Source organism: Myotis myotis, unplaced genomic scaffold (genome assembly GCF_014108235.1).
Source record: "Myotis myotis isolate mMyoMyo1 unplaced genomic scaffold, mMyoMyo1.p scaffold_m19_p_9, whole genome shotgun sequence".
NCBI lineage: Eukaryota > Metazoa > Chordata > Mammalia > Chiroptera > Vespertilionidae > Myotis > Myotis myotis.
Genome location: NW_023416401.1, coordinates 22,887,159 through 22,905,756, shown reverse-complemented (window position 1 = coordinate 22,905,756; position 18,598 = coordinate 22,887,159).

Below are 18,598 nucleotides of genomic sequence, written 5' to 3'. Positions count from 1 at the left end.
GGATAACCAAGGGCCAGTGATGGTTCCCGCCGTTCGTCCCTCATTTCCTCACAACCCAGCCACCTCCCAAGATAGCAGGGCAGTGAACAGGTCTTAGGCCAGTTTACACAGAAGAAATTGAGGCTGGTGAGTGGAGATGCCTCCCGAAGATCCCACATGGCCAGGGCTTGGGTGAGACGGGGCACCGGTGCCCAAGAAGTTGAGCTTTATCAAACACCGCCTCCCCTATGGTACCTTCCCACCCTCCACTTACAGGGGGGACTCACCTTGCTCCATGCAGAGGAAAACTGTTTGTGGTCTCTGCGTCTCCACAAGTGGGACCAGCTTCTCATTTCTGGATACCAAAGGGAGTGCCCTCACTTAGTGCAGGGCCTCGTGGTTCTCACCTCCTAGCTATGTACCCTGTTGGGAGAAGAGGAAGGTATGAACGAGGAGCCAGGAAGCATCCCCACCTGCATATGTTTATGATGTCGGCAGCTTTGTCCAGGTGGAGTCCACACGGTTGCTGATGCAGCAAACCTGAGCACACACTGCACATGAGGGCTTGGGGTCTGGAAGGCTCTTCACTTAAACCACAATATTTATGGGTTCCTATGACACACAGGGCCCTCCCTGCAGGGGGTGCTACCAGGAAGCACTGGTTACCGTGGTACAGTTCATCCATTGGTGAGGCATGGGTTGTGGTAGAAAGAGCTCAGTCTTCAGTTTCCCAGCCCAGCTTCAATCCCAGCCCAGCCATTTCTCGGCTATAGATTGTTGGGTCAGCCAGTTAATAGGAAGAGATGTGAAATGAAGAGCCTCGGCCAATAGAAGAGGTAGATTTGGAAAGCTAAAGACAGGAAAACAGGAAGGCAAGGCCAGGAAGTTGGGACATAAAAGGAATACTCAGAACCAAGGATGCATATGGTCCACTGGGTAAGTGGTCGCTTCTATGACACAGCAGGCCAGGGGATGGGGAAGGACTAGCCAGAACCACCTAGAGCAAGGATGTTGCTTTATGTAAGTCTCGGCATCTTAGGGCAAAGATGGTAATTTTCCCTCTGGCCAATCATGTTTATTCACACCCGTTCCCCATGGCTGAGCTAGCTCTTGCTGTGTGCCCTCACCAGGACCCACACTTCCTCAGCTCTGGGTGAATCTGTTGTGTGCACAGAGGTGTGAGTCTAGTAAGGCTGCTGCAGACAGCAGATGTGAAGGCCAGGGAGGAGCAGCCAGGAGGCACTGCCCAGCCCAGAGCCAGAGCCATTGAAGGAGATGGATAATTCTGCACCTCATTGCCTTAGAACAGAATGAAGAAAGCTGCCCTCCCTTAGCCTGTAAATGGTCACTCCTGGGCTGGACAGACAGGCCATCAGCACCACGATGAGGCAGAAGTAATGCCATGGAAAACATGGGTGATTCCAAGGGTTAAATGAACAGGATCCTAAGCCATGATGCCAACAGATTATATTGGGCCAACAGACTTAGGAACAAATGGTCGACCCAAGCTGCAGGGCAGTTCTAAAGATGAGACACAATGGCCTTTTCATCTCAAAGCCCTGACTTGCCTGCCTCATCATCTAACTAGTCTGAGCTCCTTAGCCAATGATGCCAGCTCCAAATCACAGCCAAATAAAACAGGGAAGCGGGCAAAGTCAGTCCAACTGGAGGAGACCAGCTGAGATTCAGCCTTTTCCTAATTCCCATTCAAGGGCTCCATGTTGGAGGTTCTCCCTGTATCCTTATCTAGAGGTGATCAAATGCAGGGCCTTGGCCTCACCCCCCAGAGACCTGCCTTTGAGGTCACACACTGTCTGAACATCAGGGAGAGAAGTCAGTAGCAGAGAATGGAGGGGCTCTAGTCTCCTCTGGCACACATTTCAGAGTCAGGGACATGATCCTGAGAAGCACAGCAGAGATGTCTAAGTCATATTTGCTCATATGAGCAGATTCTCTTCTGGCTCATTAATAACCAGAGATAGACTTCTGCATGGCATTGGCTGGCTATACAACTGTCTTATAGAGACCAAGGTCATCTCTGCGTCACTCCTACCTACCTCCAGAAGAGGCAGGAAAAGGTCATCAGAGGGGCCACAATCACCCTCTGAAAGCCACCCATGAATGTTAGGTCCCCAGGATGAGCAGTCGGCACACCCGCAATGTTAGACCCCAGGCCTGGCATCCTAGTTATCTGAGAGGTTGGGGTACCCGTTGGAGCTGATACAAGGGATGTGGGAGGACTCAGATGGCAGAGGGTCCACAGGGAAGAGCTACTGGAACATCCTTCTGGATCTGAGAGTTGCTTTGGGTGGTGAGAATTGAACCCTGGCCCCTGGTTGGAATGTTCAGAGAATGAGGGTCTGGGGACCTTAGAGTATTGAACAGAAAGGTATTGGTATGAAAGACTGGAGCTCAGTGTAATTAATGTAATTTATGGATCGCTAATGAGTTAGACCCTTAGATTTGGGGGGAGAAAGGGGGATGTGATGTAACCTGCTACAATTGCAAAACTGAAATACACGTACTTCAGCGCCTTTGAGCTTGCAAGTACAAATCAGTGGACCTCTCATCTGATGGTTCAACAAACTCTCAGTGCCCACCATGCCCCATCTCCCCTATGGGAAATTAATGATATAAGATATTTCTTGGGTCAAAGTGCCCCAAGCTGTATGGAGGCTCGGAGGGCATATTGTTGTCATCCCAGGTCGAATCAGTCTTCTGAAGGGTCAGGCACAATACTAGTGCCCATATCCTCCACTGGTCTGTAGATTGTTAGAAAATTCAAGCAGTTTGCTAGTCCCAGGTCGCTCCTGCGAGTGGAACTAGGATCAATGGGTGATACTTAGTAGCTATAAGGAAGAACTTGCTGCCTGCCAGAGAGGACAGGCTGTCCGTCTCAGCAGCGGTCCAGCAGAAGCCAGGCATCTCTTTAAAGGGAAGCAGGAACATTGCTGTACGGGCCTTTAAGTTGCTTCCCCTGAGGAGGGTGAGAGCTTATGGAGCTGGGATCATGTCTGAACTCTTTCATTCCTCAGAGCACAAAGCCAAGCAGGTTGTGCTTGTTTATGCAGGTTGAAGATCCCTGCTCTCCTACCCAAATCTCCCCACCATGCAGGCCCAGATGCTGCTCTGACAACAGATCTAGGGCTCATCCAGGATGGTTATCACCAAATAGCCCAGAAAGAACAGCTGCTTTTGTATAGAGCAAATGCCCAAGATCCCTGACTAGACCAGCCATAAGGCGAACAAGGCTGTCAGTGGGAGCCAGAACCAGTCAAGGTCCAAGCAGGACCCAGAACAGGATTTTGCTTACCACATACGTTATCTCCAGAGGTTAATTCTACCTCCACGCCCCACTCCCCACTCCAGGCCTGTTGGAGCAGACTGCAAAGCAAAAGCACAGTGACTGTTGATACACAATTATAACCATCCCTATACTATTATCCATCTCATTGCCAGGTGGACCCTGAGCTAGGCCAGACTAATCCAGGCTAACCTATATTGGCAATCAGACTCAAAGCACTTTTATACCTTCTCTTTCCACCCTGTATCCTACTACCCAATGAAAGGCAAAGGGTCAGGTTTCTTCTACCATTGCCTTGACTACTGGATACCATCATAGCCCTCTCGGAACATCATGGGGTTCTCACTCAACTCCATGGAGACTGGCATTTTCACATCCACTGGGCACATGCCACTGCGTGAGACTGAAGTCTCCACAGCGTTATCAGCCTCCTCCATGAACCCCGATGGCCTGCACTTGTACAGTTTGGGTGTTTGATAAATAAAGCACGTATGAGAAGAGAAAACAAAATAAATCAACTTTTTTAAAAGCCAGCACTGTGCTGTCAATGTTCTTTTTTTTTTTTTTTCCTTTTTCTTTCCAATTCTAGCTTAAAAAAGCAGAAGTAAATAATGTCAGGTCAATGAATATCAGATATATTTTTTGACGTACATTACAGTGAAGTGTAATCTTTTTACACCTGCAAGTCCATCTTATTTATTCTTGTAAATGTTCCCTGACAATGTTTGTAATATGGCTGTGTTGAAAATCTATACAATAAAGCTGTGACCCTGAGATTCATGTTTTCCTAAGATATTTGCTCTGGTGTCTTCCTGACGTTGGGTCGGGGTCAGGTAGAGATGAGTCAAAGAAGAAAGAGGAGAAAAACCTATTATCAGCTAGGTTTCATTATATTTATGTTCCCTTAATCCTTATATCTCTGACACCGGAAATAGTATCCCCTCTTTGCAGAGGAGAAAGTTGAAGTTCATAAATATTAAGGGATTTTACGTGAGTACACATTACACTATAACAGGGTTGGGTCTAAAACAGTTTTTCTCAAGTGTGGTCCATAGAACACTCGGGAAGTTTGTTAAACACACATATGTTTAATCCCCGACAGAATCACAATGTCAGGATCTGCATATAACATATCACCCCAAAACTCAGTGACTTGAAACTGCAGTCCTTTAGGGAGGCCAGCTGGGGCTTGACTGATCTAGGCTGAGCTCAGCTGTTCTCAGCTGGCCTGCTCATGTGTCAACTATGGGCTCTATCTACTCCAGGCCAGGCTTGCCTGGGACACCTGGGCTGGTACAGCTCTGCTCCAGGTGTCTCATCCTCCTCCTGGGCCAGCAAGCCAGCCTAGGCAACTGCTTCTCATGGTGATAGCAGGAGCATGAGAGAGAAAGTCCAATCATGTAAGTTATTCTGAGTCATGTTGGCAACATCCCATTGGACAAAGCTACTTGCATGACAATACTCAAAATCACAGAGCAGGGAAATACACTCCACCCCTTGACATAGAGACCCTGCTTCTCAATGTTCCAATAAATACTGTGATTAGGTACCAAACTAATGGTGCCAGGCGCAGCCTTTAACCCTCTCATCTCAGAGTGGTCCATAGATTACCTATGCCAGTTCACCTGAGAAACTTCCAAATATGCAGAGTCAGATTCAGTAGGTCCAGGAGGGTCCCAGGAATCCACATGCTTACCCAGTGCCAGGTGATAGTTAACACAACTATTTTAGACCCAACCCTTTTATAGTGCAATGTGTAGTCACATAAAATCCCTTAATATTTATGAACTTCAACTTTCTCATCTGCAAAGTGACGCAAGCACTATCTAACTGTTGGTGCTGTTTGTTATAGAGAGACAGATAGGGCCTGAGGTGACAAGGAGACAAACCAGTTCCCTAACTAAGGTATGAGGCTGCCAATCTCTGAGTTGGATGCACATGCTCTACTTTCCAAATGAGCAGGAGAAACAGCCAGAACCAACTCCTGAGAGTACCCTGGTTCCCTAGTTCTAGGTATGAGCTAGATTAGCCACAGGGCTGGGCCCAGGGTTCACTTTGTTCTCATGCAGCCTTGGGAACGCTGGCAGGGTTCTGCAACCTAAGGGACCTGGGTGTAGTGCCCAGCAGACCCCAGTAAGCCACAGAACCCGGGAACACGTGTTTCCCAGCTTGGGTCCTGAGTAGGGAACCTGGAGGCCAGCCAGCCAGTAATCCTCGTCCCTTTGTCCCTAATTTTGTTAATCTCACTAATTCTGTGCACTGTATTTATTATTTTTTGCCACAAATGTAACAGTTGACTTTGGGAAAATAAAATATTTTTAAAGGTTAACACTTTACATATCTCCTAATAACAAATTTGCTGTGGGGCCTATCATTTTCCCCCAAATGGAAATATCTTTTAGAATTATTTAAAAATAGCATATACTCACTTGAAAACCCTCAATTCAAAATTGTTTGAGGCATAAGATGAAAGTAACCACTTCTCAAAGGTACTTATTAATATTTTATGCCATTCCAGACCTTTCTATGCAGATACACACACACACACACACACACACACACACACACACACACACACACATTCTGAGACAAGCTTCTTTTCACTTAACACCATGCCATGGTCATATTTCCATAGAAATACGCTTAAATATCCCTTATCTGTCTTGACAACTCCCCAGTATTCCTGAGCCTGGCTGACCTGGTTTGGGTGCGTCCAGACTCAGGTGCTCTCACAGCGATGCCTCTGGGCCAGCATGCACAGTGAGGGATGCCACCCCTGTGTGCCCTGACCTGGACACTGACCAGAGTGGCACAGTTCCTTTTACATGTCAGACTGGAGCCAGGTGTAGGTTTGCAGAATCTGGGATATTTTGCAGCCTAAGCACCACCCTGCTCTCCACTCGGAGTGCCTGCAGGCTAGAGGCTGCTGTTCCAGATAGTCACCACCTATCTCAGTTGATGGTTGAATGGGGAGCCTGGCTTTAAGAGCCAACGGAGCCAGGAGGAAGGTTACCACCTCCTTCTGAATGACGAGGACCCTGGTGGCTCTATGTGCCTAAAGAGAAAGGTGAAGTCATCCCTCTATAGGTCATAGGGTGAGCAGGGCAGGACCAAGAAGCCATCCTTGTGATCATGACTGACTCCATCTCACCCCCGTCTCCTCTACTATATCTACAATGCAGAGTAAAAGCTGGGAATTCTGCCACCAGGCCCGAGAGGAGTTTCCTCTGGTTAAAAGACAGCAGCTAAAATGAGAATCACCAGGGGTTGATGCTGAATCATGCATTGCTAGATCATGTAAAGGGGCCTCCAAGAAAATGAAGCATTTCAACCCTCCAGATGGTCTGCACTCACTCAGAAAACTGGTCAATCACCAGCTCCTGGGAGAGGAAATGACATTAAGAAGAACCTTTGTGGGAGGGAGAATGGCAGGGAGAACCTTGTAGAAATGCATGCTGAGGATATTAGCTTTCATGCCCCCAGCGAATCGCCCCCAGAGGGAGCACACTGTCAGTGGAATGTGTACAAGACCAGGTGAAATAGATGTGTATCGTATCACTGAATATTCTCAGCCTCCCCGCTTCTCCATGGCTGTGCTCACCATGTCCAAGCAGACTTCTTCAGGTTTCCCGCAGGGACAGCCATGGTGCCTCCCCTCAGACAGGCACTGCACCTCTCTTCCTGCCCCAAGGTTCCTGATGCTGTGCTGAGATGCCCAAAGGATCCCACTCATATGTGTGTCACCCAAGGAATCCGGGGCGTTAAGCCCCGATGGGGCAACCTCTGACCAAGGGAAGACGAGCCTGCAAACAAATGAAATGCTTCCTCCTTTCTTTCCTCTGAAGGCGGTTCTGAGCTATATTTCACATAACTTTTCAAGTGGTTCCAGAGTAAGCAAACGGACTCATAGAAATAGCCAACTCCATAACACAACCTTGTGTTGCCTCTCTCGCCCTCCTGCTCTGATTTACACACCCACCCCCCTTGCTTCCTGGATTTATATTTCCAAATAAAACATTGTCTGAGGCTTTGCATTAGGGGGACACCACCTGGGAAACTGGGCTTCAGCTACACACACTACCCCGTCCTCCAGCTGTTAGTCCGAGATGGGACCCTGCACACACAGTGGGTGGCCAGCTATCCCAGGCTCATCCCAAGGGTCGCGTGTTAATTTGCTACTCAGATTTGGGAGCAGGGGCCATACCATCTCATATTTTTGCTGCAAATCAAAAGCCTGCCCAGTAAACAGTAAGAGGGACTATCCGTGGCCCCACAGGGGGCCCAATTTCACAATTAGCACAACCAACGGGTACTGGCCAGTGGAACAGGGGAGTTATCTGGATGGGGGATTCAGGCCCACAAAGTCAGGAGCCTGCAGCAATTCTAACTGTGGTCCTGCCCTTGGAACCATGGAGGCAGCTAGTTCCCAATGGGGAAAATGTGCCAGAAAAAGATAGGGGCAGGGGAGTTCCAGCCAACACTTAATGCAGAGCCAAACCTCTTCAGGGCGGATGCAGCTCCCTGTGCCGAGAGCCCAGCTCTGGCGAAGTCCCCTGCCCCCACAGGCTGTTGGATGTCTGAACTGGCAGAGAAAAATAACACTAAATCTCAGCTCCCTTCCCCTCCTCTCTCTTTCCCTCCACCGTGGCCTGGCAGCTCCCACCTCTGAGCAAGCTCAGAACTTCCCTTGTAAGGATGAACAAACAGGAAAACATCCCCAAGACACATAAAAATATGCAGGAGTTCTAAGCAGAGGTACACTTTGAGGAATGAGAAAAAGTGCCTGCCCATGAACTCAAGTCCCTGCCAGGAAAGGGAACACATTCTACAACAAACACAAATGAAGAAAAACGCTAGGTTTGATAACTGAACCCAAGAACCTTCTTTGTTGTTGTATTCAACAAAACAAATTACTGACAACTCTAATCACGATAAAGCACAAATACCCACAATTAGGACATTGAAAAGAGATTTAATAGTGATTGAGGAAATCACACAGCATTTTTAAAGGATTATTATGAATAACTCTGGCTGGTATATTTTAAAATCTTGATCAAGTAGATAATTTTGGATATTTATGAGTATTATCAAAATTGTTTTTTAAAAATACAAGACCCAAGTGGACCAATTATCAGAGAAGAAAAATTTAAGTTGTTAATTCTCCTAAAAGATACAAGAACAGATAGTTTTATGAGTGAACTTGATCAAACTCTCAAACAAACAAAAAATTTTTATGCTGTATATACTATTCCAGAACAATGAAAACAAGGAAAAGCTTCCCAATCCAGCTAAAATAGCAGAGATACCCAATCTAAAAGAGTAAACTCACACATACACCTCTAAAGCCTCTAGACCAGTCACATTTAAAACTGCAAAGATTTTTACTAAATATTATTTCTTATTACATTTAGCTGCTTTTTAAGAATACTAAGCCATGTCCAAGAAGCCTGTACGTCAGGAATTCTAGAAGAGCTCAACATTAGGAAGTCTATAGGAAAAAGGATAGAGACATCGTATCTTCTTAACTACTGAAAAAGCACTGGACAAAATTGAATATCAATCTCTGATTAAATATAATAGCATCAGCGAGCTAGTAAAATACTTTATTAGCACAAGAGTTAAAATAATGAGTAGCAAGCAAGACCATCTACTTCTCCGTCCATCCAGGCTAAAGGGGTTGTCTGACAAGTCCTGGCCAGTAAGCTTGAGCAGAAATGAATGGCATCAATCCTATGCTACAATGATTAATTGCTGCATATTTCAATGCTGAAACTCTACAGCATATTCTTTCCGTTTCATCAATCAAGAAGGTCTGTGTTTCAGATGGCACAGAGACAGGATAGGGAAGCCCCGTCAGCCTGGGTCACTGAATCCCCACATGGAGAACAGTCGCTCCTGGGAGTTACCTGGACCTCCAGAACTTTGGGGTACTTGGCCACTGAGCATTTGAAGTTCTACATTACTGCAGAATGCCTAATATATACAGCCAATGTATTAAATAATAAAGAAAATTTTGTGTGTTTCCATTAAAATAAATGCTTACATCATTGCTATTATTATTATTGGCCAATGCCAATCCAACTAGTATAATTAGACAAGAAAAAGACTACTGTATGGTTACTATTGCTGGATAACAAATTAGTCCAAACCACCATTTGAATTTTGATCATGACTTTGTGGATCAGGAGTTCAGGGAGGGGTTATCTGGCCAGTTCTTGTATGGGCCTGTCCTGTGGTTAGAGTCAGATGTGGGCTTGGGTTATGGTCACCTTTAAGTGCTCGTTGGGCCGGATGTCCCAGATGGCTCACGCACATGGCTGCTGTTGGTGCTGGCTATTAGCTAGAAGGTCGGCGGGGCTATCAACTAAGGTTTACACGTGATCTCTGAGACAGGCTCATCACTTGGCCCCTACCTTTGCCCAGAGTGAGTGTCCCAAGAGATTCTGGCAGAAATGGAGCAGCCTTTTTGGACTTGGCCTCCTATGTTACAAAGGGCCATTTCTGTTGAATTCTACTGGTTGTGAGGTCAGCTCTGATTCAGAAGGGGAGGACATAGACTCATTCTCTATAAAAAAAAAAAAAAGTGTCAAAGAATCTGTAGACAATAATTGAAACTACATAGTACCAATGTAGGAATGCAATCTGATCAATTCCTTGGGATTTCTTGTCACATTAGATATTAGGGACAAGTTTCACATCTGTCAAGATAACAATTCGAATAAAACTGGTTTGATGTTATTAAGCACCATTGATCAAAGGCAAGAGAAAATGACAGGGACAATTTCTCTCTTACAAGTCATCAAAGCAGAGTTGTTGTTTCTTTTTTCTTTTCTTTTTTTTTTTTTTGTCTTTTGGGTTTAGTTCAATTCAATTCATTTTATTGTTCCCAGTACATCCATTTATGTTACTGTCTAAGACCTAAGAGGTTCATATTATTCCTTTGCTTAATTTTTAATTACACAAATACATCCACCTGGTAAAATAATCAGAATATTACTAATACAGTTAGGCCCTCTTTGGCCACCAACCCAATCCCCAGCCCCTCCCCAATAGAAAATGAAAAGTCTTTGGTCCATCTTACTACTCCGGATCCTCTCACTTCTCTAAGCAATCATGAGGACAAACGGGTTCCAAGGCACTACTCCAAGGATTACAATCTAGGAAAAGAAATGTCTTTACCTGGTTGAGAAGATGGAAGCAAGCAGAGAGGGACCAACTTTAACAGGTTGACCCCAGCTGAGATAATGGGCAAAGCTGTCCCCAAGATTTATGCCATATCCCACCTTTCAGCTCCATCAGGTTCTATGCAAAAATAAGAAGCTAGGTGAGGAATTTTCCTCACAGGGGAATACATCTGTCTCTCTGAGAGCGGGCTAGGAGAGCAATCAGCCATAACTAATGGCTCCAAGTAGGGCCCCAGGGACACCCAGATGGTTGTGGCATCCAGTTCCCCAGAGATGACTGATGCTGCCCAGGGTGTGGAACAGGTGCCAGCTGAAAGAGCCTCAGAGAGGTGCCACATGTCCACACAGACTGCGGTGCCTTCAGAGGGAAGTGTGCTAAGGCAGCTCATGTCCTACTTGGCACAACCTGAAAGGTAAAGTGTCCTGGTCACAGGAGACAGAGAGGCACATGACATATGCAGAAAGAAAACTGCTGGCCAGTTTTCCTTTTCCTATGCCACTGGAGGGAGAAAAATATCTGAAGCCATGGGTACGAAGAGATAAATATTCTAAATTCCAGGTCCCTTGGAAAAAAATAAGCTTAAAACCTACATTTTAAGACAACTCACTGGGATTTATGCCTTTATCATCCCAACCAGTAAGTGCAGGAGAGATGCCTGGTCTCTGTGGAGAGGGCTCCACTGCTCACAGGGGCTGAGAAACAGTTCCCCTTGACTCTCAGGAGCCCCCCTCAACCAATGCAAAGTCATGCGTCGCTTACCAGTTCCTGAAGCAGGTTAAGGAGCTTGTAGGGTTTTTAAGATTGGAGTGAGGATTGCTGGAACATCAACCAACGTAGAAAATTCCCAGGAACAGTGGTGTAGGCATAGGCAAGAGGAGGACCTGTGAGTCCAGGCACTCCTTCAAGACAAGGAAGCAGGGAGAGGCCTCTGTCCGGGGCAGGGCAAGAGATCAGTGGTGAGATCCGGGGTTGACTTTTGTGTGAAAGAAATACCATTCCCAGAGGTCACGGGGATGGAGGAGATTAAATGTGCATGATGTTGGGCACACTGTCATTACGGTTTCCACTCTGTACGCTGATGAAATCCCTCTGCAGAGGCGCCCCCACAGCCCTGCAGGCTGCCTAGAAAGGCATCAACCAACCGTTGGAGAGATGGATGTGGAGCAGAGACTCCCAGCCCTCACTCCCCCTGATGCCCCAAGAGCTTCCCCAGGACCCGGACCCCTACTCTGCAGGGGGAAAGCTTCCATTCTTTTCAGATTTTAGAATTCTCAGCCAGCACATGGCGCTATATGTTCTGACAAACGCAGTTGACCTCCCAGCTGACTCCATTCAAAAACTTGAAGAGTATGCTCCTCTTTGCAGGCTGCTGCTTAGCACTTCCCACAGAGGGAAGGGAGGAAGGGGCCTGGCCCCTGAGGCCTCCTCAGGCCTGCCAGGTGGGAGGTGATAGACAGCTCAGGAGGCTTGGGGGCTGGGTAGTGCCACATGCCTCCTGGTATTTGCAGGGAAGCTCAGCCCCCTCTGCTCTTTCCCAACACTGGGCTGGGGTACCCTCCTGAATAGGACCTCTGTGAGCCCCCCACCCCACTGGGTTGTGCTTGCTACTGGCATGGTTTGTTTGTCTTCAAAAGGCAAAGCTACAAGCGTCAGAAACCGTGGATTTAAAACCATACAGCGGCTCGCATCAGGCCTAGAGGAAATGTCAGTGGCAACACCTTTCCAACAACTCAAGCATGCAACCAGAGGTGAAGACTCAAAGCCCCGGGAGGCCAACCATGGATCCCATATGCATCCCAGGTGAGGTTTTTGAATGAACAGATGACTGATCCAGAGGTGGCTACAGAAGTAGCTGGAGTGGGAAGAATGTCAGCCCCTACACTTCCCAGACATCAATAGGGTTTCTCCCTTCTACTGCTCCTGCCAAACTCCTTCCTCACGGTGGCTATAAAGACAACGCAAAATTAATAGAACACATAAAAGAATAAGAAGTGATATCATTTTAAACTGAGAGTATCGTAAGAAATAACAAACAGAAATAAAATGCAAGATTCCAGTAAGAAGATTAAACTATCAGCACATAAAAAATGAGGCTTCTTTAAAAATAACATTTATGATGAACCTGGAGATTATTATGCTAAGTGAAATAAACCAGCCAGAGAAAGATAAATATTCACATGATCTCACTTATATGTGGAATCTAATGAATAAAATAAACTGACAAACAAAATAGGCCCAGAGGTATAGATACATGGAACAGACTGACAAATTTCCAAGGGGAGAAGGATGGGGGAGATGGGAAGAGATTAACCAAAGAATACATATGCATATATGCATAGCCCATGGACACAGACAACAGTGTGGGGAAGGCCTGGGGGGTGGGGGGGGGTAGGGAAGAGGGGAGGAAAGAGGGACACCTGTAATACTGACAACAATAAATAAATAAACTAGAGCTATAGAAAAATTGATATTTAAAAAAATAAAACAGTATTTTATATTTAACAAAACTGATATATACTGCCAGCAACAGTGGCACTCACAAAATAATCCTGCCTTTCAGGGGTGATAACACACATCACTTCCGGTATGTGCTATGTGTGTGGAAGCCACATGTTAAAGTGTTTCACAGGGCGAAGGGAATCTGGACCTCTGAGTCCAATACAAGGGCCCTGGAGAGTTACCCAACTCCCATCAGACTCAGCGTGACTGGAAGACAAAACGCAGGTGCTTATATAACTCATATGCTCCTCCTGATAATCTTGTAATATAGGCAACCACTATCATTCCCATTAAGAGGAAAGAGGTGGAGAAAGGTGTTTTTCAGGTCTCATATTTGGTGAGCAGCAGACCAGCGATTCAAACTTAGGCAGTCCATGTTCTTAACCACTCTGCCAGGCTGGCTCTCACTCACAGAGGCATCTTAGAGGAAAATGCAAAGAAGTTCACGGCCACATACCTTCTTCTCTAGAAGGCTGGGGGCGTTGAAACAGGGCAGACTAGGGGAGTGAGGAGGCAGGGCAGCTCTGGAAAGGCAAGCTGGGTGTTAAGTCCTTTCTTCCCACCCCCATGGGATACACCTGCTACCCCTCATGTGATGAAACAGAGGGAACTTGGACCATAGAGGCCAATTCTAAACTCCAGCCTTTCCCGGGGGGCCTCCCCTTTGTGAATAAAAACCCTTACAGTCAGGGGCCAGGAACCCTGAATTCAGGATCCATGTCTGCCAGGAAAACATTCTGTGACTTGCACAATTGCCCAGGGTCTCCTGGGACCTCAGGTGCTACAGCTGAAATTTGGAGATAATTATTTCCATCTCACTGGGTTGTGGAAAGTTCAAACCAAACAATACAGGTCATGGTGCTCCGGGAATCTGCCAATGCTTTGCCACTGTACATGGTGACTTAAGTAGGCCATCAGAATGGAGGAGGCAGGAAGAGCCCTCCGGGTCACATTCCCATTTTATGTATGGGGAAACTGAGGTCTCAGTGGGTTGTCCAAGAATTAGAAGAATTACTGGAATTATGGATGTTATATCATTAAATAACTAGGGGCCCGGTGCACGAAATTCATGCACTGGGTGTGGGGGGCGGGGAGGGGGGGAGTGTCCCTCAGCCCAGCCTGCCCCCTCTCACATACTGGGAGCCCTCAGACGTTGACCCCCATCACCCTCCAATCGCAGGATCGGCCCCTTGCCCAGGCCTGACGCCTCTGACAGAGGTGTCAGGCCTGGGCAGGGGACCCTCATTTCCCCCCATCACTGGTTCTGCCCCCAGCCCAGGCCTGCTGCCTCTGGCCCAGGCGTCAGGCCTGGGCAGGGGACCCCCAGACCCCTCCGATTGCTGGCTCTGCCCCTTGCCCAGGCCTGATGCCTCGGCCAGAGGCGTAGACCCCCATCACCCTCTGATCGCCTGATCGGCCCCTTGCCCAGGCCTGACGCCTCTGCCAGAGGTGTCAGGCTTGGACAGGGGACCCCATCTCCCCCCGATCACTGGCTCTGACCCCTGCCCAGGCCTGAGGCCTCTGGTCCAGGCAGGAATCATGCCTGGGCAGGGGACCCCCATCTCCCTCTGATCGCTTGCTCCACCCCCCGCCCAAGCCTGACGCTTCTGACCCAGGCTTCAGGCCTGGGCAAGGGGACCATCATATCCCTCCAATCCCTGGCTCCGCCTCCCGCCCAGGCCTGATGCCTCTGGCCAGAGGAGTTGACCCTCATCACCCTCTGATCACCAATCACCGGATTGGCCCCTTGACCAGGCCTGAGGCCTCTGGCAGAGGTGTCAGGCCTGGGCAGGGGATCCCCAGCTCCCCGCAGTTGCAGGCTCTGCCCCTGCCCAGGCCTAACGCCTCTGGCCAAGTCATTAGGCCTGGGCAGGGGACTCCCAGCTCCCCGCGATCTCCCGCTCTGCCCCTGCCCAGGCCTAACGCCTCTGGCCGAGGTGTTAGGCCTGGGCAGGGGACCCCCAGCTCCCCACGGTTGCAGGCTCCGCCCCTGCCCAGGCCTAACGCCTCTGGCCTAGGCATCCAGCCCGGGCAGCGGGGACCTTCAGTGGCAGCGGGGGGGCGCCGCGATCGCGCAGGCTCCGCCCTTGCCCCTGCAGGACGCCTCTGGCTGAGGCGTCCAACTCGGGCAGCGGGACCCGCAGCTGCAGCGGCCCCGCGATCGTGGGCTCCGCTTTAGGCCCAGGCAAGGGACCCCTAGCTCCCGGGACTGCCAGCTTCGACCATGCCCAGCTCCCATTGCTGGCTCCACCCCTACTTCCTGCTATCACTGGCCAGGGCGGAAAAGGCACCTGATTCTCCGATCATCCCTGGGGCCGCCTTTGCCCTGCCCCCCACCTCTTAGCTCCCCCCTGGGTTTCCGATCACTGTCAGTGGCAGGGGGCTTCTTCCTGCTTTCCCTTTCGCCTCCCTGCATTGTGCCTACATATGCAAATTAGCCGCCATCTTAGTTGGCAGTTAATTTGCATATAGCCCTGATTAGCCAATGAAAAGGGTAGCGCCGTACGCCAATTACCATTTTTCTCTTTTATTAGTGTAGATAATATTAAGAAGAAGAATATGTAAGTGAAAAAAACCAGGACTAGGCCCCTGGGCCTCCAGCTGCCCAGTCATCACTGGTTATGACTTGAAAGCTGCAGCTCCTTTCTTTGTGTGGCCCAGACTGCAGCTCTGAGGCCAAGGCAGCAGAGAGAGGAGGGGAGACAACGTAATGGCCGAGAGACGCTGAGTCCGCCTGTGGCGGTCGCTGGGTCTCCTTTTCCTCATCACCTCCTTAATGCTGTCGGAATGATGATGTCCCATCGTGTAGAACTGTCATTTCTGTCGGTCAGAAATGGCCAGGTACCACAATTTCATATGATTCAACCTAATGAAACATGGTGCTGCGTGTCAGGTACCCCATGCTTCTCCCCATCCTTGGACCTGGCCCTGATGCTTGGCCCACCTTCACACATCTCACCCCTTTTCCTCTTAGGGTGACCATCTCCCATTAGGCTCCTCATTCTTTATGCAGAGACCCCTGCTGACAATTCTCCAGACCTGCTTAGACACACATCATCACCGTTGGCCCACAGGCCCTCGGATAGAGCACCTTCCTACCCTCCTTTCATCTTGCTGCCTCCACACATAGTGGAGCAGTGGGAGGGACAGATAACCCAGTGGGGTTGATTGCAGGGTGTGGGAGGGGACCATGGAGAGGGGCCACTTCTGTGAGGAAGGCAGAGCAGGGGGCAGCCCTGTGTAGAGGAAAGACCCAGCAAGTCAGGAATCCAGGCTCTGCCACTGTGTGGCCTGGGACAGCTCCATCTCCTTCTCTGGTCCTCAGCACCTCACCCAGAAACAAGGCTATTAAACAAGATCAGCAGCTCCCACTCCTCCCTGTGCAACAGTCACCTGGGTAGCTCTTGTGGAATGCAGATGCCCAGGCCCCTCCAACGATTCATTTGTAATCGGTCTGGGCATCAGTATCTTTTAAACCCTCACCAGGCAATCTTCCTATTGTAGCCAGGTTGAAAACCACATGACTGGACTATCCAAAGGCCCTCTGACTCACATTTACTGAACCTCTGAAGATGTATGTGGATCCCCGTGAGCTGCCGGGGCTGAGGAAGGGACAGGAGCTCCTGGAAGCGGTCCTGAGGTCTCCTTAGACTTTGAGGGCAGGTCTGCAAGCCCCAGTTCCCGCCTCCCGCCGCGAGATGGATGCCTGGGCTCTACCAGGACCCAGTCGGAAGGCCATTTCGTTTGGAGAAAGATTTCCTCTAGGTGCCTCTCAGAAGCCTCCTTCGCTGATAGGGGGAATGGAGGCTTTTCATTTTAATTAGCAAATTCTTGTCGCTGCTGCTGGAAATGAGCCTCTCTTCCTGTTTCCTTTCCAGACTCTGTCAGCCGAGATGATGAGAAAAGGGCGCTGGGAAGGTGACTGGGGAGCTGTTATCTGTTGCAATTTCTGGGCTGGTGCGGGGCTCAGAAGACATGAGAGCAGCTGAGATGGTAAGGAAGCAAATCATACACTTAAGGAAATGGCTCATGGTTTCGGGAGAGTGACTCGGGTTCAGGCCTCTTTGTGGGATGCCCACCTGTGTGCTCTGGAGAAGGCGAATTGCTGTTAGGCCCACCCTGGCTCCAGAGGCCCTGTGGATGGACATGTCACATTTTGAATTAAGAGAATCTCCTTGAGAAAACACACACATACACACACACACACACACACACACACACACACACACACACACACTTTTAACAAAAATCCTATAGCTGGAAAAGAATGAAAAATAGCGTTACCTAATGCATATTTTGTAAGCCCGTGACCTCTCCGAGCTAGAAAGATGCTCATTGGTCATCCAGCTGGCCCCTGATGGTTTGGAGATTGGTGTCTTCCTGCGGTGCCACAGATCACAGGAAGCCCCCGACCTCGGTGCTCAGTGGGAGGGGAGGCCGTCCATGTGACATCTCATGGAAGCGGCACGCTTTCCAGACCCAGCCCTAGCATCTCTTTTATGAGTGTTCCTCATTGTTCTCAACTTTTATCCAAAACTGAGAGAAATCCTGACCAAGGTGAGGACTATAAAAAGGTGGGGCAGTTAGGAGAAATGTCCTTAACAGTTAGCCATATCAGTAAAAGGAAGGAATATTTGCAGATGACTTCGAGTTCATGTAGTCAAATCCAAGTCCGGAAAAGGAAGGTGAGGCAGCTGCAAACCCAAGATGTGGCCCCCTCTCCATGGTCCCCTCCCAAACCCGGCAATCAACCACACTGGGTCATGTGTCCCTCCCACATGCCCCTTCCTGGCACCACACTTCACATCCACCCAGCTCTGCCGAGTACCCTCTGAGTCAGGTCCTTCCCTGTCCTCTCCTTCTTTCTCCGGGTGCCCAGTCACCTGGCCAAGCAGGACAGTACTGCAAGGCTCAAGCCTGCTCACTCTTCCTGTATTTACTGAATACCCACTCATGGTAAACAAAATGGTCACGGATGGCCCCATCTTCATGGTGTGAGGGAGGCAGATACACAATGAAGTGGTCGCACAAGTGCATGTAAAACCATCGTAGGGCGAGTGTTGGAAAGAGACAGGAGAGTACATGGGGAAGATGAGGTCTGGTGGGCAGGTCTCGGAAGGCTTCCCAGGGGAAGGGATGAGGGAGTGAGACTTACTAACTGGAGGGAGATGAGGATGGATGGGGAGAGGTCATTGCAAAGTCCAGGGGAACTTTGTCAGGATGTCTGCTGCTCTTCCCTGTGCCAAGCATCATGGAGGGGGACCACATGTCTTGCTTTGCCTAGGACGGTCCCAGTTTATGCTTGTTGCCCAGGGTTTAGCACTTATCCCAGAGGTATCCCAATTTGGATGATACATTGTACGGTCACCCAACCAGTGATGGTCTTATCACACTTTGTCACTGACTCCATGTCGCTGTCTGCCGTACAAAGTCATGCTCATGCACATACACACGCCACATACACTCACATCACACAGGATTCTGTGCATTGTTCTTGTGGCACAGAATCTGGTCCTTATTCATCCTTTCATGCCCACATATAGCATAGCACTAGCGCACTGGCATATGCATACGGTAGGTGTTTGGCCAGTGTTTTCTGAATGAGTGAATAAATAATGCAGGCATTGAAAA